General features: G+C 40.5%; 1 protein-coding gene across 1 annotated transcript in view; it reads left to right on the plus strand.

Moving 5' to 3' along the window:
- The first annotated feature begins 742 nt into the window (after nucleotides 1-742).
- LOC117831105 (nucleus accumbens-associated protein 2) overlaps nucleotides 743-22,792 on the plus strand; it is a 37,931-nt gene continuing 15,881 nt past the window's right edge. Inside the window, exon 1 of the mRNA XM_034709612.1 lies at nucleotides 743-1,884. The gene's annotated coding sequence lies outside the window, so the exon portion shown is untranslated. The remainder of the gene's footprint in view (nucleotides 1,885-22,792) is intronic.

Raw genomic sequence — 22,792 nt, forward strand, 5'->3', positions numbered from 1 at the left:
TTACCCTGAACAATGATCCACGCCGAAATATATTTTATCTCCTTGTAAATGCTAATGAGAATGTAACTGTACAGTCATTATAAGCTCCCCACTGTGTGCACAGATGTATGATACTCTTAATATGAATAACACTGTTTTCAAATGCTTAAATACCAAGGTGTGAAAAAAGGCCACTCTATTCATTATTTAAGCGCAAACAAAAATAACAGGACTTATTGAGTGATATTTCCTCACTGCACTGATAACATTTCCTTAATTGGTTGACATAAATTGATTTGTTTTTGTTTCTAATAGTTTGGGTCAACAGCTTTACAACAAAGAGATAACTTTGTGACTGATTATGAGATAAGAAAGTGTAACAGATTACTGTAATTTACAGTGTTTTCCATGCCATGGGTCATCCCCCCTCCATGCTAGGGGTCATAGGATGATTAAGGAGTTAGACATAAAAAGGATCAAACTGTAACATTTGTCTTATCTTTGCTTTTTACTCTGTACATAATTGAGTTCTCTTTAAAGGCGTTGTAATTTATAGAATCTGATGAGAGGGAATAAGACAACACAGACAAAAAGATGGGGAAAACCCTGCTTATTTTAACTCTCCACTTTTCCACCCTGTTATATTCACAGTTTTAGAAAGAAATCAACATGATCTTACATAAAATTACAGTAAAGAAATAGCTTATTAATGAATTATTAATTCTAGCAAATAGTATAATGAAAAATAGTTTGCCCTTTTCTGGGCCAAAGGCCTAAAAAATAGCTTTAAATCAAAGTATTACAAGGAAGCTATATGCTTCATTGCCTTGAAGTTTAATATTTTATAAGTCATGGATTGGTATACATTTTCTAACTCTGTTCTAAGGTATGGTTATGAGTATAAAATATGTCAATAAACTGTGGGTGATAAACTGTTGTGGATATGTAGGAAGGAGAATGAATCATGCGATGGAAATAACATACCAGGTGGTAAAATATCTTAAAATACTAATGTATAAAATGTATATAAGAGTGATATGTAATGTTGTATCCTACGTGCATTGCCTTTGTAAGATATAAAGGAAGAAAAGTCTGCCATTGTTGAGTACAGTAGCAGTGATTTAGCCCAGTGAGCCGTGGCACTGTGGGATTGCACGCCTGCTGCAGTAAAGAAAAGTTGACTTGAGGTCACACCGCCAGCAGTTGGCGCTTATAATTTAGCAGAGCAGCACACATGCGCATCATGTAGCCTGAGCTGTCATCACAGAAGGACACGTGAGGTAACCACACATGTAAATGCGCTTTAGGAGCACAACAGGGCACCCCCGGCTTATTTGCGGCTCCCAATGTGCCCTCCCCATGTGTTGTCTTCCCCGAATATTCACACACTGTTAGCAGCAGAAAGCTAACTCTGCTCTGTTCCACCTCCACGTACAATAGTCTGCACCTTTAAGCCCGTGAGTGCACCGGGTTCATGTGTCCGTAAAGGCGCACGATATGAGCGAATGGTGCTGTGAGCGCAGGCTACAGCAGGACAGTGTACCTACAGTAACCTGGCGGGTCCACCAAAAAAATGTCTGTGTCTTTAAAAAGAAGTCTTTACCGAGCGGGGCATGATGTCAGGCTGCTTACAGTCCGTATACTGTTCATGTGAGCGGCGTTCACTTCCTGCACAGGGACAGACAGAAGCGGGCAGGGAGAGAAAGAGAGAGTGGGATAGAGAGATGGGGGACGAAGAAGAGTGATAGAGTAGAGAGTGAGCCAGCGGACGAGGGGGAACTGGGCCTGCTGCTTCTTCTTTTCTTCTTTTTTGCGCAAACTTTACGCAAAAGGTTACCCGGAGAGCAAACCTGCCACATCTGCGCCAGCTGACAACCCGCAGTTTATGGACCAGCGACATATCGGGTAAATACATTAAACCCCCCTTTTTTCCCCTCTCTGTCTTTCTTCTTCGTTGTTTACAGTGGCTGGTTTTGTATGACGCATAGGTTTCACCATGCATTAGTCTCCTCGCAACTCCTCCATTTACGGCTACAATAGGCAAGCCGCATACCCACCTCAAACAAACAGAATCAACTCTCATTCTGACATTGAAGCTTCAGAGTTGAATTTTTCAACCAGCTAAACTTAGTGACACTCTTAAACTTTCATGAATTATTGTCACGAAATGAGGAGAATTCACACGAAGGGTAGTGGGGTAGGTGATTCGCGTAAAAGTGCGCGCCACTGAAAGAAATAAATCAAACCGGTGTTAGCTTATTTGTTGTTCTTTTATTTTTTTTATCATCCAATTTTCTCTTTTGAGAACACGTGTAACCATTTTTAAATCAGAGAACAGTGTTGTCATGAGCTTTTACAGCAAGAATGAAGGAAAATGGCATGGTATTGTAAGTCTTGCGTCAGGGTGAAGTAAAAAATGCTCTACCCATAATGCATCCATTGTAGAGCTATATGTTGCAAGGTTGCTTCAGAGAATATTTTACACAAACATAGTGAAGGTTATGGTGTTGTCAGGAGTTTAATGCACAAAAATAGATAAATTAACCTCTGATATAAACTGAAATACTGCCTCTGTACAAGATTAAAAATGTATAATACAAGATATAAAGCTAAGCCTGTAGGGAATGTTAACATTAAAAGATGCATTGGTTGATTCAAAATAAGCTTGGTAAGTTGGGATTGAAAGTTTAAAACAACTTCCATTCATATACTTTCACTGTTACTTTCAGTGGTGTTACTTCTGTATACTGTGGCTCTGCTTACCTCACCTGAACCCTGCAGAAGCAATCTGACTCCCCCCACCCCACCTCACCTATGTGTACATGGGTGCAGTGTGTGGCTAGCCGGCATGTAGCTTGTGGCAATTTTCTTCATTTCCTGTCACTTTCCTTCCCTCTCTCACATGCTCTCACTCTTAGTCCACTGTCAGACGGTTGATTTTTTTTTCTCAAGATGACTACCCTGAAAAAATCCCCCAAATCTGAAAGTTTGGAACAGTTTAGGTTTGGGTGAATGTGTATACCATCTGGGTCTTTAACAGGTGTTACACAGATGGGGGGGGGGGGTTAAATCAACATCTTAAATCTTGTCGTATACTGCCACATGGATAATTTTAGCACCATAGTTTAAAGTTCAAAGCTGCCTTTATTATTTTACAGCATTAAATCCCACTTCAGAGTGCTTCAGGGCCCATGTGTTCCTGCAAAAACATCATGGTGGGGATCACAAGATGTACTGTACTTCCCTTTTGCAGACTTAAATCACTCTGAATCCATAGGTGTACCTGCCAGTCCTAAGGCAACACAAAGACAGCTTCTATTAAGCTGGTTTATGATATCCCCTCGCCCCCTCCTCCAGTACGGGGAAATCAGTTCCGGGTAGTGTGTGTTTGCTCAGCCAAGTTTCTATCTTCAGAGTTTAACACTACATACAAGGAAAATGTGGGACCTTTTTTTTCTCTTTCTCTCTAAACCCTCCAACACCACTCGTCTTTGACTTGGACGCCTGCCAAAGGGTTGTGATGGCTCTCAACAGCTGTATTTGTCTGTGTGTGTACGTGTGTGTTTGCGTGTGTCAGTGGGGAGTGTGTTAGCATGTGTTTGTATGTGTGTGTGAGTGTGTGTGTGCTCTAGCTGTGTCCCGGGATGCCCTTCCTCCATAGGCCTCACACACTATACAGCATTCCACAAGGGGGCCCGGGGCTGAGTGAGAGCGGGGAGTGTCAAGGAGAGAGAATGACAACACGGTTTCATATATAACCGAGGCGGATAGTGGCAGAAGAGGGTGAAAGGGGGAGAAAATAGAGAGTGTGAGATTCTTTACTTATTGAGGGTCTTTCTTTATCTCTTGTTCGACCCATCTGAAAGTTCATGTTAGAAAGAAACACTAAAAAATACAACATTTTCAAGTTAGAATGATAAAACCTGGAGATAAAATCAGAGGTATGGGGAAATTGCATTATACTGATCTATTGAGCCCATCTGCATTCAAACACAAACACTTTTCCCTTTATGACTTTATTATTTGAACAACTATTTTAACTAAAATGTGCTACAAAGGCTGTACCTTACTGATATTAAATCCCCTATTCATGAAGACGTACCCTGAACCAAACTCCATTCAAAACTTGCAATCTTTTAGCTGAGGAAAACTGCACCTTACTGGTGTTAAAAAGTCTCTTCTTTGATTAAGACATGTATTGGACCAACATTTAATAGTCAAACACTTCTGTCTCGATTTTTCCCTCTTAGCTAAATCATTTTATTCACCAAACTCCATTCAGCACTGGAAGACTTGTGTCCATATTTGCTTGCTGCACTTTACAGACATTGGGATCCCCTTCCTCTTTTATTCAGACATTTATTGAACCAGACGTCATTCAAAACTAGAAGACTTTTGTCTCATCTTATTTGCTGTTCTCTGAGCATTTTTTGCTTCAAGCTTCAGTCAGAACTTGCACACTGCATCTTATTGATATATGAAAAAAATCATCTCCCAAAATCCATTCAAAGCTGATGATTTTTGTCCCTATTTCCAATTCAAACTTAACCACTACTCATATCAAACCCTCCTTCCCTCATCAAGACATTTATTGAACAAAACTACTTTCAGAACACCAAGACTCTGTTTTTGTGTTGTGGTATTAAACCTTTTTCTTAAAACCTTATTGAACAACATAATTCAAAACTCAAACTCCATTTTCTTCTTTTATGGAACTATTTTCTGAACCAAACTACATTCAGCTTTTGTCCTTTTTTATGATGAAATCTTCACCTTACAGATATATAAATTCACCCTCCTTCATTTCAATATCTATTGAATCACACTCCATTTAAAATTTAAAGACCTAGTTGCCTTCCTTTGTTTTAGAATTTTCTGAATCAAAACACATCAATCAATCAATCTTTATTTGTATAGCGCCACATCACAACTTAGTTATCTCTAAGTATCCCTAAGTCTATGTCTAGACTGTACTTTATGTTAAATTATTAACATAGACCCAACACCAAGACAGGGTAAGACTCAGTTTTATCTTAATCCACCATGAGCATTGCACCTCGTACTATTGAGCTAGTTACAGCGGTGAGGAAAAACGTCCTTTGAACAGGCAGAAACCTCGAGCAGAACCAGACTCATGTTAGACAGCCATCTGCCTCGACCGACATATAGTCCCCGTATCTGACCTGCAACAAAAATTCCAGTACTGATTGAACCAAACTCCATTGGAAACCTGAAGACTTCTGTCCCTGTTTGCCCCCTGTGTGTGTGCCCCCATGCCCAGTGCTCTGTATGCGTGTATACTCATGCGGGGAATGTGTTTATGTGTGTTTGATTTTCCTCTCCTGAGACAGTAATGACTCATTGCTGATGGTATGCGATACAGTGCACCAGTCATATAGTCTCATACATTAGTCTTGTGTTTTCTGCATAGGGCAGAGCCTGTTCTAGTTAAATCCTGACGGATTAGAATGAAAAAAACTCTGCTGCTTCTGCTGCTGTTGGTGTGTTCAGGCTTGTTGATCTGCTGTTAGCTGAAGTGAAGATCCAACTTCGAGGAAATATTCTCTGCTGGTTTTAAGCCCGGTTATGCATGATGCAGACGTCCATCAAGACACATAATGCCACAGCTTGAAACAAGGGCCGTTATATATTATAGATTTTATTGGAGGCTGATTCTTTCTCTATCTGCATTTCATGGACAAATCAGTGGGTCTGCACTCCAGCACACAGCAGTTTCTAATAGAGTGTGTAGGTGTCAAGGTGATTTTCCCTTGAAGTGGCAACAATTAAAATCAGCTTGCAAATTAAACACAACTACTCCCAAGGCTGCATTGAGGTTTTTTTCCCCTCATTTGCCTGTATTCAAATGTCTTGTCATGAAGTTTTTTTTCTTTTTGTTGCATTTTTGCAGAACATTTAGAACATTTTATGCACCCAACACTGAAAGGACATAGATAGCAGGTGCGATTCCCAGCTCAGCGTGTAAATCTGAGACGAGTTTGATCTTCAGTATCCCTTTTTTTTTTTTAAAACAGAGTTTTATTGTTGTTGTTTTTTTCACAAACAGAAGAGAATGAAATCAAATCGTACATCTCTCCTCGTGTCACATTACACTTTTTTTTTCTTCCAAGATCTGTTTACTTGAATTTTTACACATTACATTCAGAAGATCAATGCAAACAATTAAAGCCAGGGATGTTTTTTGTATAAGAAACAAAATAAGTGAATGAATGAAAAAACAAACCAATAATAATAAATGATAAGAAGTTAAAATAAAAGATAAATACATAGATAAGAAATTGAATAGTAGTGAAAATACAATAAAATAAGTAGTTTATTATTTAAAAGGTGAAAAAGCAATAACAATAAGAATACAAAAACAGTAATAGTACCAAAAACAACACATTACACATTTTTAAAGTACATTCAGAGTGGATTATATAAAGAAATGTTCATTAGAAAGAGAGGAGAAGAAAAAAATTAAATAAAGTTCATAAATAAATGAATAAATAAAGTAAAATACTGCCACTGTGCCATACCGTACATTCAAAACAAGGAAAATCCAGTCGCCAGACCACCCAACCACCCCCAAAAGGTCGATGTCATGCATATTGCTATTATAATAAGTTTTCGCATACCAAGTACAATCAAATATAATACATGATAACAAAAAGCAAAGCTAGCTAAGCTCTATTGACAATAGAGACACAATAATAAAGGAGGAGGATTCTTAATGATCAACTCTCTGCAAGTTTGGCCATTATATGTAGTTTTGTCCCCTCATCACAAGTTGAGTCAGTTCTTTAGGTAAATAACTGAGCACAGGAGACCAAATACATGTCAGTGATATACCTCTCCTTACCTGATCCTTTCATGAGCAAGGACCCTAAATAACTCTTGATACCACAGCGTAACAGTTGGCGGTTGATCTTTAGTATCCTAATTCAGAGTATCTTCTCAACTCCTGACCTGCAGGTGAATAGTTTGAGGCCCGGCTCAACCCAGACTTGTCCACATATTTTCTCAATCAAAGACAAAATGAACCTGGGAATCACATCAAATCAGATTGACTCCTAAATGGATGGCAGCACTGCTGACGGACAACATTACACAGATAAACTAAATTATAGCAGAATGTTTGACTGGTCTGTCTTCTCACTAATATAAAGTAACTACCTGCCACAGAAGGGAACTTTTCCCACCTCAATTAACAAGTTCTGGTCTGATAAAAGCACAAGCAGTGCTTTAGTAGTGAAGTTTTATGATTCTCAATTGTCAAACCTCATTGACTACCTCTGGAAATTTGCATTGCTGCCTGGCATGACACTATTGGTTTGCAACCGGACTAATTTGCATACCACATGTTTATGGCGTAAGGGTGATTGCCAAAGCTACAAAAGAGGATTTGGTCTTTTCCTCGAATTCACCGCTTAGTTTATTGGCACTGGGGTTGAACTTTTTTTGCTTTGAAAACACAACCAGCTTTTGATCAGTCATGGAAAATCACAGATTTAAGTAAAAACGTAAACACAGGGATATTCGGGTATTTTTTTTCAGCTTATGTGAGGCATTTATTTAGTATTCCTCTAGTTTACCTCAGTTTGTGGTTCATGCGGGGATAGAGGTTAGAAGTTTCTAACCACAGTAGGTACAAATTGTTATTCTATCTTATAGCTTATATGCCGAAAAACAGAAACTTGGTAAAAAAGAGAGTTAATGGGAGAAAGAGAGGATCAGCATAAAGCCATTAGGAACCTTGAAATGTAACTGATTTGGGCTGCTTTGGCTCTCTCCGTGCTTTTCAGGAAGCCTTCCAAGAATTTAGACAATGAACAGTAAACATGGCATGTTCCTCCGAACAATTCCACATTAGATCTCAAACATCACGTGTCTCTTGTTTTTTTTTTCTTCTCAGAATCGACAGCCCCCACACCACAGTGCATTGCAGATAACTGTAGCAGCTACATTTCACTTTCCCTGCGTATGTACTGTACTTACACTTGACAAGGAGCTCTCACAAACTGGCAAATGTGCAGAATCTCTCTCTCTCCCGCTTTCTCTCTCTCTCACTCACTCACTCACTCTCTCTCTCTCTCTCTCTCTCTCTCTCTTTCACTCTGTCTCAGAGATTTCTGGTAAGTGACATGTTTGGCCGTTGGCATAATGCCTAGCAAGATCACATGGCATGAATGTCGTGCCTGTGTATGTGTGTCTTTGTGTGTGAGAGAGATTGTGTATGTCTGTGCATTTGTGCTCGGGTAGAGGAGAAAAAAAGAAAAGAAAAGGAGCCTGTGCACATTTGACTGTTCCAAGTATTTTCAGCTTGAAAAGGAGCACGTAGCCGTAGCCGAGAATTAAAGAGTGCTGAGAAGTATGACTAGGATGTGTTTCTGATATGGTCATAAGATCGTGTTTTCTGAAGGGATGGAAAATTAGATCTTGCACCATTATACTACATGGTGGAAGCAATTTTTGATGGTGTTAGTTGCGTCGGCACATTAAACATTCATGAAGGTTATGTAGGCTTATAGAGAGCTTATTTCACAAGGAGAAATTCTGCTCATACTTGGTACTTCTGAGTATTACCTGGTGCTTTATTTCCACTTCTGGGAACCTTTCTCAAACTCCCTTTGTGTGTTTAATTTACCGCAAGTCAGCGATCACAACCACAAGGTCACTGCCATGAGCTTAAATATCTCCAAGAAAAAAATGTGAAAGCTTGAGTCAACTTTTTAACTCGCCGTTTTCTTTGCACATGGCTTCATTGTAACTGAAGACAGAACAGGTTTTAAAACAATTTACTCAGTTCTTTAGAGTTTCAGCGAGGGGACATTAGATTTACTGTGAAAGTCAAACCTATAATTCGGGGGGATGACGCACGCAGACATGCACAAACACACACACGCATTCACATCGCATAAATAAACCCAACAGACTCATGCAGCCACATACACACTCACTCAGAAGGAGACAGAGAGAGAGAGCGCGAGCACTGTGGATGGCATTTATCTTCGCAGCCCACCTCAATTTTCCATGCTCTTTTGCTGTGTGCTGTACATAATTAAATCGCTGCAAACTTGAAGCCACTCTCAAGACTCCTGCCAGTAAACAAAAAGTGCTAATTAGTGCATAAAGTAATAAGTGAGGACAGCAAATGTGATGACCCCCTCATCTGAGGCGATGGCCCGTGCTGTATGTGCTCTTCATGTCTTAACAGCCTGGCTGAACGCTGATATGGGCCAGTGGAAAAAGACAGGAATCCAAGGCGGGTAGTGTTCACTGCACCCCCACAACCCTTTCCATGGCTAACATACGTGAGCAATTACAGCTAAATTACAGCATTACCTACCTGATGATTTCATTACAATTGTCTGAAGTGGGTAGAAGCTTGCCTTAGACTGTACATTTTGATTGGACATGTATTTGTTTTTAAATTTATAAATACAAAACATTTTATTTCTTCCATATTTCATGATGGCAATGATCAAGGGAGAATCCCTACACTTAATTTAAATATCAAGGTACAAGTGGTCACTTTCAGAAGCATGCTTTATTTAAAAATTAAGAATATGAGAGAAATATATTTTTGTGTCTGTTCATCAAGCAACAATTTCTGAGGCTGATGGTCTGAGCTCATGTGTCAAAAACTGCACTTCCTCCATTGGCCACTAGAGGCCAGTTTCGAAATCAAACTTAATCTCAAACTTAAGGCTGATTTATACTTCTGCGTTGAATCGACGGCGTACCCTACGCCGGGGGTCCGCGTAGCTCCCGTACCTACACCTAGGCCTACGCACGTAGCTGACGTGCACCTCCTCCAAAATGAAACTCCCCGTAGAGCCGACGCGGACCGCAAGCCCTGTGATTGGTCCGCTCGGCGGCTTTGTCTTTCCCGCATTTACAGCACTTCCGGGATCCCGGACATCGGCCGCACATCAGCCGTGTATTTCATCTCCTCCTCTCTATTCTTCATGTGATCATGTCTGTATGATAAACAGCAACATGTATCAGCTGTAGATTAACATAACACGCTCTGAATCTCTGTGGAAAAGTAAACAGAGATTGTAGCAGGGCCGGAAGCAGGCGGACGGCTATCGGAGAGACCACACTGCCCTCAGGCGTTTCGGCGGAGAATTGCTGCGCGACACGGACACACCGACGCACAAGTATGTGGTGCTCATGTCTGCATCAGCCCCTGCTGCGTAGGAGAGATGCAGAAGTATAAATCAGCCTTTACACTGTTGACAAAGTGCAGAAGTGCATAAAGCTGTAGTTCCTCAAGTGTCCACTTGAGGGTGACCCCAAAAGCCAAGAAATCTCCATTACCACCGCAAAATCAAACATGTTTAAAGGTTGGTAGAAGAAACAGATTTGTTTCAAATGGCTCATTTCTTTCTTTGTACTCGCATTTTTGCATTACTCATCCATTTGAAAGACATTAAAATAAGTGTTATGCTTATATTGCATATTTAGGGGCACCGTTGAGTTGACTGAGAGTCTGTTTGCTATTAGGCATAAGGCCCGCCTCAGCTCCACCTCTTTGTCTGATACTGTGTTGACAGAAAGTTGGGCTGAGTTAGCATTTCTAATATGGCGACTGCCATCATTGGGCTTTACAACTTCTCCCTAGAAACCAATGGGTGACATGGAAAGAGTAAGAGTAAGTCCATGGTTTAAACAGTCCATCCCAACAGAGGTTCCAATATTTTAGATCCTAACTTTAAAGCAGGAATACACCCTTTTAATGTATTTTACAACAAAAAAGTTAGTAGGACGAAATAATTTCTGTACAACTCACCTGTTCAAATTAAAGTAAAGCCATCAAGGCTCCTAGCTAAGAGTTATTCCAGCAAATAACCCGCTGTCGAATCTTAAGAAGTTGTTTTAGGGTTTATACATTTGCATAGACGAAACAACATACATATTTTTTGGGGCTTAGATGCACTGGTTGGTAGATTTCTTTCCTCTTTGGGAGATAGCCAAGTTAGTGGTTATCAGCATTTATGCTAGCTTGGCTAACTTGCTCATAGTGCCAGCTTTGTTTATTACACACTATTCTTTAGAAATATGGTGGGTGTATTGACTGTAATGTAACGTTAGGCAAGCATACTGAAAAAAAAGAAGTAAATATTGCTTTAAAACCACCATTCACCAACTTGGGACTGCAATGGCCCTCGTTCAAACCATAACATTTCCACGACTCACCCAAACACACTACTCTTGAGAACAAGATGAAGTATTCATCAATCGTGTTTCTTCATAAACAGAAAAAATCCACAAGAAAATGTGTTGTAAGGGTGAAAAGTAGGTTGTAAAATCAATAGATTCTTTTGTTTGGTAAATCACTCTTTGTGGTCACCCTGCAGTACCTTCAGAGCCCACTAGTAGGCTGCAACCCACACTTTGGGAGTCACTGCTTTAATATTTAAAGTCCTATTTCGTATTTTGAAAAGCATAAAGAAAGGTGTTGGGACGATTTTTTCATACTGTCAGTTCATCAGCAATAGCAATGACTTTTTTAACATTATCTTCTAAAGCTGATTAAAACAGTGATACCTTTGAACATGTTGTTGCAACAGCAAGCACTTGAAGTCAAATGAGGATTCTCTCTTATCAGTTCCTGGAAACACTATAGAAATCCGTCTAAATCACTTCTGTGTGACACTTGTGCCCATTTGTTCTTTTTATGGACCTACCACATGTTTTGGCTATTGCAGTTTAATCCTGCTCAACCGGCTGACCCACATCTATATGTATGCAGTATATATAATAGAAAAACGCGTGGGTTGTTTCTGCTATGAGAGGGTGCGGCCTATTACCATGTTGTTTACTCAATTCTTGCTAGAGACAGAGATAAACAGACTCTGTGAGTGTAGGTCAGCTAGGGTCCCTTTCAGTGTTTTACTAGTGTGATGAGGTTAACCAAGGTGACATGTTATTTGAGCACACGTATGCTAGCTTAGTGTGGTGCTGACTGGGAGATTCATAGGTCACAGTAAAGTGCATGTGGGTGGGAGTCGGTTGAGGGGAGGGGAGTGTGCACTCAAAATAAATGTGTATGTATTACAGAACACTTGAACAAACCGTCTTTTATAACACATTATAACACAAGACTACATTATGATTGTAATCATGGGAAATCTTTGCTGCATGTCATGAGATGTTCTTTTGATTCACCTATCCTGATCATGATATCAAACAGCATTTCATTCCCCTTCGTTTTTTTTCCCTCCCATGCATGCGAATGAATTAAAGCGTTCTGTCTGCTCTAATTGAAAAATGTACAGTCGATGTGGCCACTGCTCTCTCTCTCTCTCTCTCTCTCTCTCTCTCTCTCTCTCTCTCTCTCTCTCTCTCTGTATGTCTTTGTGTGGGTGTGTGGGTGTGTGTTTGTGCATGCCTGTCTGTAGACAGTGGGGCAGTGATGCTGAAAGATGTGTCCTCATTTTTGAGTTGCACCGGGCTCCTCTGGCGGTCGTGTTGGGCTGCTCTCTCTCTGATGTCACGCATGTGTCACTGCAGAGCATTCAGCTCAGAAACGACAGCGCGCAGCGATCAAAATGGCATGTGTATTCTCTCCATATCTCCACCCTCTGTCTCCTTCTGTGTCACCCTCTTCTTGTCACTCACAATCGGTGATGCATGCATTGGAAACTTAAACATTCAATCTGTCATTCTAGTATTTTTTCCCCTAGTAAAATCTCAACTAGTTCCCACATGGGGGTTAAAAAAAAAATTTAGCTTTCCAGGAATTAAACACCACCTTCACAAATGCAGGTGTGAGAATCCTGTCAGAGTACAACCTCATTTTATCAGCCTCTTTGAAAATTCCTCTTACCTTGCATGACTCTATTTGATTGGCACTCTTGCAGCAGCTGTTATTGTATGAATTGTTCTTGGATGAATAGCCGCTCACATTGCTCAGACGCGTGAACGCCTATAGAGCTTTTCATCTAAACTGTGTTGCAACATGTCATGCAAAAAAACCTATAGACTCTGTTCATGTAATGCAACACTGCAAATTCAAATAAATGTTCACCCGTTCAGGCACATTCATATATGAATTCCAACATAGAAGACAAATAAGGGCCTTGACAAAAGGTAAGGAAAAGGTGTGTTCGTGACGTCAATGTTATTGTTTTTTGTTCTACTCAGCATAAAGCAGGAATGGCAACAACTTGTAGAGTTATTGTGTCATGTATATGGAGCCATGCCTCTGCAACTAAGATGATGGTGAAATTGCACCGACCTTTTCAAACACTTTTAGATATATTATCAAATATTTAGCCAGAAAAGAAACACCAAGACTCCTTCAAAATAATACCCAATTATCTCCAAGTTACAGTTCATTTACCATAATGTAATTAGCATTTTGGTGATACAAACGGGTGCAATAAGCAAAAGCTGTTAAACAGATTAAGTGGGTATCATTTTAGAATGTTTTTGTGACTGTGTGAAAGGAAAATGTTGTAGTTTGTTCCTGTCATTGGTTTGAAACTCCCCCTGCCACCAATGCAGCAGTTTAAGTGGTAATAGTCTGGGAACTCCCCACCTGTTAGAAAACCAAAGATGCTACATGGATGAGTATAAAATACGAAATCCAGCTGGCTTTTACGTCTACATTGCATTTGACCTGGATGACTAAGAGTTGCCATCAACAGAGATCTCAATACTGATATTGGGACCAACATACCCAAGAATTGTAGAAAACAAAGATGGCAACAAGACATCAAGAGGTAGGATTGTCTGGTATGGTATGGCCATGTGTGTGTTTTTTGGGTGTCCAAAAAACTGCTGTTCCTTGAGTGACCACTTGAGGCTGGCTCCAATAGACAATGAAAGTCTATTGACAACCACAATAAAATGCCAATTTTTACAAGAGAATATACAACCTGGAAAAAAACCCAATTTGATCTGTACAGCCCATTTCTCTAATTGTATTAACGAGACAGGTGTTTTTTTTTTAAATGATATATTTGGGCTTTTTTGCCTTTATTGATAGGACAGCTGGAGAGAGACAGAAAACGTGGGGAGTAGAGAGTTGGACATGCAGCACCTGGTGCGTCGCATGGGGGTGTTTTTGTTTTTGTTTTTAATAAATGAATTATGAAAATATTCCGGCAACAGATTTGCGTGTGGTAGGTTGGCTAACAGGTGACTCAAGGCCTGCCTCAGCTCCACTTCTTCGCTTGTTTCTAGGTTGACCAAAAGTTAGGTTGAGTCAGCAATTCCAACATGGCGGCCACCATGATCTTTGGGCTTCAGAACTCCTTCAGAAACCAACACCCATGCATTATACAGTCTATAGTATCAGCATGCAGGATCATCACTCCTTTATTTCATGCTGATTCATTTCATTTCCTCCATGTTATAGTGGCTTATGCACCATGAAAATCAAGCCCATAGGGAGTGTCACTCACTTGATAAGCATGTGCTCGTAAACATACAGACCTCCTGTAAAGCCTAACCCTAACCGTGTAGCCTTGGTGTGATTGTCGGTAACACTTAGCAGGCCGTTTAATGTCCCCGCTGTCCTCAAATGAGGGTCAAGTAAGGGAGGATATCAGTGAAGTTTTAGGGCACTGTGCCTTTGAAACATAAGGCAGCCGACTGCACAAATTCACTGTGTTTTAGCATAACGCAGTATCAGATGTCTTTTGGCCAGGAGCACTACAAAAGCATTGACACACCTGTAATTGTACTTGCAAGAATAGATTATCAAGGCGCTCCTTGAGCTACAGCCACTTAGCTCCATCTGAAACCAGTACACTCCTCACCATGGTACAATCCTAGTTTGGAGGTGAGGAAACACTTTGGGGCTGTCAACAAAGATTCTCTTGAGTGTAAACAAATGTCTTTTTGTCACCAGATGAGAGAACAACACCTCTACTGTGATGCAGTTGTTTGAAGTTGAGTTCACTCTTGTGAAGATAGAAAATGTGTCTTGATTATGCACTAGCATCAGATAGCTTGTCTGTCTAAGCTCATCCTCAAGTCTAGAAATCAGAATCTGTTTTAGCGAGGGGAAAATGGTGTTGGCACATCTTTAAACCTACTTTTGTACCATTAAAAATATCATAAAATTATTTTTGTTGTTGGATTTACAAATGTGCGTTTATACCAAGCGGCAACCTCTGGTCTAAAAATATGAGTCCAATGCGAAAGTGCTAAAAACTGCAGTTCATCAAGGATTCACTTGAGGCTGGCTTCGGAAGTTCCGGAAACCACATACACCCAAATTCAAATTTAAAAAAGACGATCTTTACAGCAGAAATAAACATGTTTACAGCCTGGTACAAAAGACGAGTGTAGTCTGGATAGCTCATTTCTCGATCGGCACACACTGTGCGAGGGTTGAATTTTTTTTCTAATGCGGCAATTTCGAAGATATTGAGATTACGAGTCTTCCATGAGAGGCACAGTTGACTTGATTGACAGGCAGGAACACTAGCGGTTGGCTAGGAGGCTCAAACCCTGCCTCTTAACCTCACACTACCTTGACAGCAGTTAGGTTGACTTCAACATATTCAATATGGCTCCCCCTGACGTTTTGGCCTCAAAACAGTGCTTCACAAACAGATGGGTGACGTCATGGATACTACGTCCATTATTTATACAGTCTATGCTTTTGTACCATAAAAAGTTGTATAATTCTCTTTGTTGTTAGATTTACAAATGTGACATACTCTTGCATGTTTTTGGGCTACCAAGCTAAAAGTTATTGACTCTTAAAAAGCCATAAAATAAATCCTACTCTTACGGTGGTAAGTGGAAAAAAGCTTCCCCACTCATCTTTTTCCCTGTAAAATAATTCCCTGTAGCTCTTAGCTGTACAAAGAAAGATGCCATGCAAACCTGAATTGCCAGCTTTGATTTGACCATTTTTTGAACTTCTGTCAATCCTTGAAATCACTAAACAGGCGCTGGTGTGAAAATTCTACCAAGCCCATCAAAACGGATACTTCTTAACAGCAGATCAGCGCACCCCAGCATGAAATCAGGGCCCTCAGGCTCATGGAAAATATACAGCTCTGTGTTATATTTTGGACACCCACCAGTCACATGGCAGCTGCAAGCTGATGCCAACGTAGAGGATTTATTTGTAAGAAACTCTGTGGAAAAAAAGGAGATATCACATGGCAGTCATGGTGCAGTATAATGTATCCTTGTGAACACTGCTGCTTGACATACATTCCCTCACTTAAACTGCTGCCTTTGCGAACATTTGTTGTAATGCTGCATTCTCTCTTTCCTCCTTGTCTTCCTCTGCTTCTTATGTAGCCTCCCTTTTAAGCTGAAAGTCAAGGGAATTTTCAGTCTTGTGTCAGTGTATGTTCAAAATATCTTAGTCTTGCGTGAGTCCTTGTCCTGAGTTACCGCTCACACGTCACATTTATGTGTTGCAATAAACTGGAACGACCTGCAGGCCCCTGTGGTTCTGCAAATGGAGACAGTATTACCCAAACCCTACTTTCTTTCTCCTTAAAAAAATGGTCTTGTGTTTACAGCAGACCCTTCCCTTTTTCTGTGTCATATATCAGGGTTTTCCTCTCCAGAAAAATGGCTGTTTGGGAAGCCTCTTTGGTGGTGCTGACATTTTGGAGTCAGCAATGTGGAGGTGGAATCTCTTTTGATTAGAACAAAGTGTCAGTTTGTTGTTATCACTTGGCTTCGTCTGTTGCCTCGCTCTATAACGCAGACTCCAAATGTAACAGTTTGAATTCAAATGACAGAGTATACCCAATTATTCCCCATGGTGATTGAGTTGAAGATTGATGCAGAAAATCAGCTCTGTTTAACCTTTAAATATTTGGATTTCATGTTTTCCGTCATTTTCTTCCCCTGCACTTTTTTGGCTCTCACCTTTTTTTTCCATGTCAGGAACTCTTTTTCAGCTTTACCTTTGTCTATCACAGTGCTTAATTTTCCTATTCTCCTCTAGCTCTCTTCTCCACACGACTGCCTTTGTCAACTTCTCTCTTGTTCTTTTCTATTTGCATCTTTCACACACACTCCCTCTCTCTGTCCTCTCTCCTTTTGTTCGTCTATCTCCTCTCCTCCACTCCTCCTTTTCGCCTCTCGCCATTTAATCTCCCCTCGTGTGCCTTTCAATTTGTCGTCCTGCTCCATCTCTATCTCTTTCACTCTCAACTGTTTGCCCAAAAGTCATCATCTGTGCCCGAGGGTACGTGGGATGATATGTTTGCGTGTTTGCAGCCATCCCGATGTCCTAGTCACTGCAGTTTGGTGTGATGTAGTAGCCGCTGCTACTGTTTGTTTGTTTACCTCCCACAGCCACTTGGAGATCATTAGCGATGCCTTTGCCTGAGGAGGATCACACACACACAAACACACACACACACACATACATGCTCTTCCTGCCTTTCCCACCGCTGTCTGCTTTTCTCTCACGCACATCACCACAAAGAGGAGCTAAACTGGTAGCCGACTCATGCAGGGGGTTTACTGTCACAACTGTTTGATAAAGTCCTCCACCGCTGTGAAACACGTGTGAGTTTTGTGCCCAATAAAAAGAGCACGAATGACAAATGAGCCTTTTAGTGTTTGGTTTTGGGGTAAATAGAAGACGACCACCATCGGAGCAGCTTAATGGCAAGACAGTTGATCAGATTAATCATGTCATCAAAATTATGAATCTCTACCAATCTCAAAATGCAAAATTAATTGTTTGTATAATATTCAGCCACATGGGAATAGGCTTCACAGTTATTGTCAGTCTAAAAAAAAACAGTGAAGTTTGAACTGAATTTAAAAAAAAAAGCTCACAGCTTCAGTTTCGTCCACCGTAGACTGGCTGTTGCTTTTTTTTCCGGTAGATTCAAAGTGCTGCGAGTGAAACAAACATTGTTAGCTTACCTGGAAGTAAGCACTACCCTTGTTTCCTCACCAACATGAAAAGCTATAAAGAAACTACAACAACACAAATCCATGATTCCACTGTTAACACCATAAACTTTCAACTTGTGTGTTTCCCCGGTGTTGTCAAAGAAAACTTGTGTGATCTCAGTTAGCCACTTGTTAGCCACCGCCTTTTTTAAGACGTGTGAAAGTTTTGAAAAATTCACAAGTGTGGTATTTACTGTCATATTATGTCATAGAGAGTGAAGGCGAAACCGCACACCTTGTTTCAAGAAAATGACCAAAAACCCATAAATCAAAAGAATGTAACTTCAAAGAAAGACACACATGACCAATTGTGCTAACTCATTTCAAGGTTAGCACTGCAAGTGTGAAATACTGAACATTCTCATTTGAGTCTACAAGCTTGGGGAACTTCCATTGAATATTCACTGTTATGTGAACCTGTTTTTGCTCTACACTAACAACTGAAAAAAAGTGTCAAACTCTGGGTTTGTCCTTACGAGTGAGCACCAGCTCACAATACATTCTCCCTTACCTTCCTGGCTGTATTGAATACTTGACTCTGATTGGTCAAAACCCCATGACAACAGTAATCATTTCTTAGTAGCAAAAAAGCAACACCAGGGGCAACCTAATCCCACACGGCGCATTTCAACTGCCTCTTGACACTGTGGCAAAAATGTTCATTTCTGGGCCTAATATATCTGAAAGGGAAAATTGAAGCAACATCCTGTCCTGCATATCAGACAACCGCAGGCTGGTGAATGCCTCTCCAAGTAAAATCACTATAAATTTAAATATTCGAATATTTGTTCACTTTGTAAAAATCAAAGAGTTACTTTGAATATTCAAATATTAAAAGTAAGATCTTTAATAGTTTTTACCGGTGCCTGGTTGTAATACAGTGTTCCCGCCAGATGGTGGCTATAGAGCGTCTTAAAGATGTTTGCTAACTGCATTAGCAAACAGAAGAAGAAGAATGCTAACTGCATTAAATAGCTGAAGAAGAAAAAAACATTCGTGACAGTCGCGGTGATTTTCTCCTTTCCGAATCTCACACTACTACACACTTGTTTCCAGAGACTGAGCATGGCTGTGAAATGTAAACACACACGCCACGCCACGTCACAGAAACACTGACGTAAAGATCGAGATAGACGCTGTCTGCGCCCGCTACTAGCAGCACCTCGTCCTACTGCTGGTTAACGTGACTGCCACACAAACGGGATATTAATGGGACAGGTGTGTGTATATGTGTGTGTGTGTGTGTGGGTGGATTATTCGAATAATCGGCGAATAGATGCCAATGATTATTGAATAATATTTGGCTTGAAATGCCCATCCCTACCATAAAGTAACTTAAACCTTTAGCAGCAATGACAATAGCAACCCTTGTTAAACTTGACCGTGAATCGAAATGTTTAGTTTAATGTCAATTTGTTCGGTACAGAGACTGATCAGAATGTATTGCCATGGGAGCGCTTCCATATCTGGAATCTACAGTGGCCCTGAAGTTCAAATCACAACGGCACCTCAGAAAACACAACGGCAATTTAGACAACACTACGGCAAATCAGAAAACACCACGGCAATTTAGAAGACACTACTGCAATTCAAAAAACACAAAGGCAATTTAGAAAACACTACGGCAATTCAGAAAACACTACAGCAATAGTGGATATTGCATCTACCGGATAGACCAGTCCAATCAGCAACGAGTCATGGCGCTGATTGTGGGGGGGTTCTGATTCGCCATTGTGTTCTGATTTGCCATTGTGTTTTCTGATTTGCCGTAGTGTTTTCTGATTATTTGACTATTTTTGTAGCTAGAGAAATAAATCATTTATAATCAATACAATTATCTTTGAATCAATAATTGGAGTGTTTTCAAGCAGAGATCTGCTCACCCTGTTGAGATACTAATTTGCATAACCACCCATTCACTATATCATCCCTCAGTCATAATAGAGCATGTATAGACTGCATTCTTGTTATTTTCAGAGCTGTAACCTAAAAAAGAGTGAGTTAGCACTAACCAACAGTTACAAAGAAAACTTCATAACAGGCAGATACCTCAGGCAGAACTAGACCTATTTATAAACAGCCATCTGCTGTCTTGTTCAAGAATATAATAATATTGTATAGTATAATATAAATACCATACTGTATATATAACCTTAACCTCTAGTTCTTAAGAATTTCCATTTGTCTGTAGGAGAGACTGCTTGACAAAGTGTTACACATACGTTTTTGGGTCATGAACAAATCACAAACAAGTCACAAGACTCACCTCCTCCTGCTCGCCCTGACTGTTTGTTTTATCTAATGGAGGAACGAGCTGTGTCTTGTATGTTCTTCAATACATCAAACACAATACTCGTCTTTGTCTAGCACATGAAGCAGCATACGGATGCACACACACACACACACACACACAGACACACACACACACACACACACACACACACACACACACACACACACTACACCCATCCTTTACATCCAATCATGAGGTTGTGGTAAAGTGTCATGCTACTCATACACACATACATATACGGAACAAAAAAACTATATCAACTATAAGTTTTAGAGGGTTTTAATCATTGTTTGCAGCATCAATAATTTTCCCATTGTGATTATAACGATTATATGAAAGATCAAGTTCCACAAAAGCTGATCCAGCTCAAAAGTCCAGAAAATACAACATTTTGATATTGTATTAGTCAGGAAAAATGACGAAAAATAAAGCCAGCATATATTATATATATATATATATAAAACAATTCTTTTCTAACATTTTTAAAGAAGGCATTGATTTAACATTCATTTGATAACTGTGACAGGTTTTCGTGATGCAGGTTTCAGGTCACATTCCTCCATCACTTCATAACCACATTGTCACTTTTGTATTGCTGCAGACAGCATTGTGCCATTAATTTAACCTGAAACTCGCCCCCCCCTCCCCAAGTCAGACCCAGAGTTACATTATTGTTGCATATTGAGTGAATACAAGTGGAAAGATACCAGACAATATTCAGCCCACAACAAATCATTTCATAGTTGTCTGTTTGTTATGTAACTGTGTGAATCATAGGAAGATTTATAAAAAAAAAGGAAAAGAAAAGAAAAGAAAAGATGATTTTGATCCAGACAACTTCACCCAGCGGGGTCTATACACAGAGAATGATGTTGCATTAAAAGCAATGATAAGCAGCCTCACTCTCTTACTCTCTCTCGCTCTCTCTCTCGACATCCCATAATGATCCTCAGACAGACTCAGGCAGACACCCGCTCCGCTCAGTCCCGATTGGTAGAACTGTTGCCAGGGAGCGTTGCCGTCTCAACGTGGATAGAATCTGTTGTCTGGTACACTTTAGACATGAGAACAACTGCAGGATCTGAATATTTATAACGAGGCGACTGTTCATATCGAGATGGTATAGAGGGAACATGTGCAGGAGGGAAAGGAGCTGTTCTTTTTTATCTCTCTCCGAAATTTTCTTTCTAGTTTTCTTTTCCTTTGATTTTCCTGCACTTCAACTCAAATCTAAAACAATTTGACCTTTCTTTAATTTCTTAATGTATATACAGCTTATATAAGCTCTCTGATATATTGCCCTTATTTGTCTGCAGCCTCAGTAAAAGTTTCACCAACTTCACTTCAGGATTTGAACTTGCCTGAACTGTTTGATAAACTACTAAAAGGCAAACACATGAATCATAACTGTGTATGACTTGTGTGGTTTTATGTTTGAACGTTACCCTATTGTCATCGGCGAGGTAGCTACAGTATAACTAGTCATTAAATCTGTGTGTGTGTGTGCGTGTGCCATCTGGCGAAATCGTCTCATTTCTTCATATTATTCAAATATGCCTGGACCTGCTGCTACAGTTAATAACACTTGTGCGTAGGTATGAGTCCTTGATTAAAATGGATGTAACACACTCCCAACAAAGCAGACAACAATCAGGACAGCATTCGAGTCTCGTATCCCAGCACACACACACACACACACACACACACACAGGAACGCGCTTGCATGCCTGATATACAGTGCTAAAAGTCACAGCCTGGTATACAACAATGATTATAAAAAACACGCCTTGGTATGCGGGAAACTTTGACATGGAAATGCAAACACACGCAGAGAAAATGAGGACACAAGACAGATGCACACACTCACACACATCACTCGTTAGGCAAACAAGTTGACTGAGTTCATGTCTTATATTCTTTTATCAGGGATGTGCAAAGTCTATATTTAATGCAGGCACGAGGAGGCTGCAATTTTCCTTGCCAGGGGTTTGCGTGCACGCATTTTTTTTGTGTGTCAACGTGTGTGCATGTGCATTTCACCTCATAATGCACATGCATATTCGTGTCATGTTCATCGGTGCATACATTAACACGACCATGCGGCTCTTCTTCTTCTCTTCTCCGTATATGTGCAGAGTGGCACACCGCCGTCCTGTCTGCCTGACTCAACATATTCCCCCTTCACTCTCCTTTGCTCTCTCTCTCCCCTCCCTCCCTCTTCCTCTTCTCCTCCTCCTCCTCCTCCTCCTCCTCCTCCTCCTCCTCCCCTCTCTGCTCTGCCCGGCTGGCACGTACATGCATGTCTGTAGACTCTGTACTGTGCTTGCTGCCGTGGCACGCGCCAACCTCACTGCAATGCAGCCCTGTGTGCATTAATTGGCAGAGAGACAGTGGGTATGTGGTATGCGGGGCGGGAAGGAGAGAGGAGGAGAAGGAAAAAAAAGGAGAGAAGGAGAGGAGCAGGAGGCGATGTGAGGACACTGTAGTCACAATGACAGACTCACACATGGACATGTGGACAGAGTGACCGACAAGAGGTCTGTCCCGTTCACACAGGCACAGACAGACAAACAAACAGAATGTGTATTGCTGAGTGTGCACGGCGAGATTACC

This window comes from Notolabrus celidotus, chromosome 19 (assembly GCF_009762535.1).
Source record: "Notolabrus celidotus isolate fNotCel1 chromosome 19, fNotCel1.pri, whole genome shotgun sequence".
In the NCBI taxonomy this organism is placed as follows: Eukaryota; Metazoa; Chordata; class Actinopteri; order Labriformes; family Labridae; genus Notolabrus; species Notolabrus celidotus.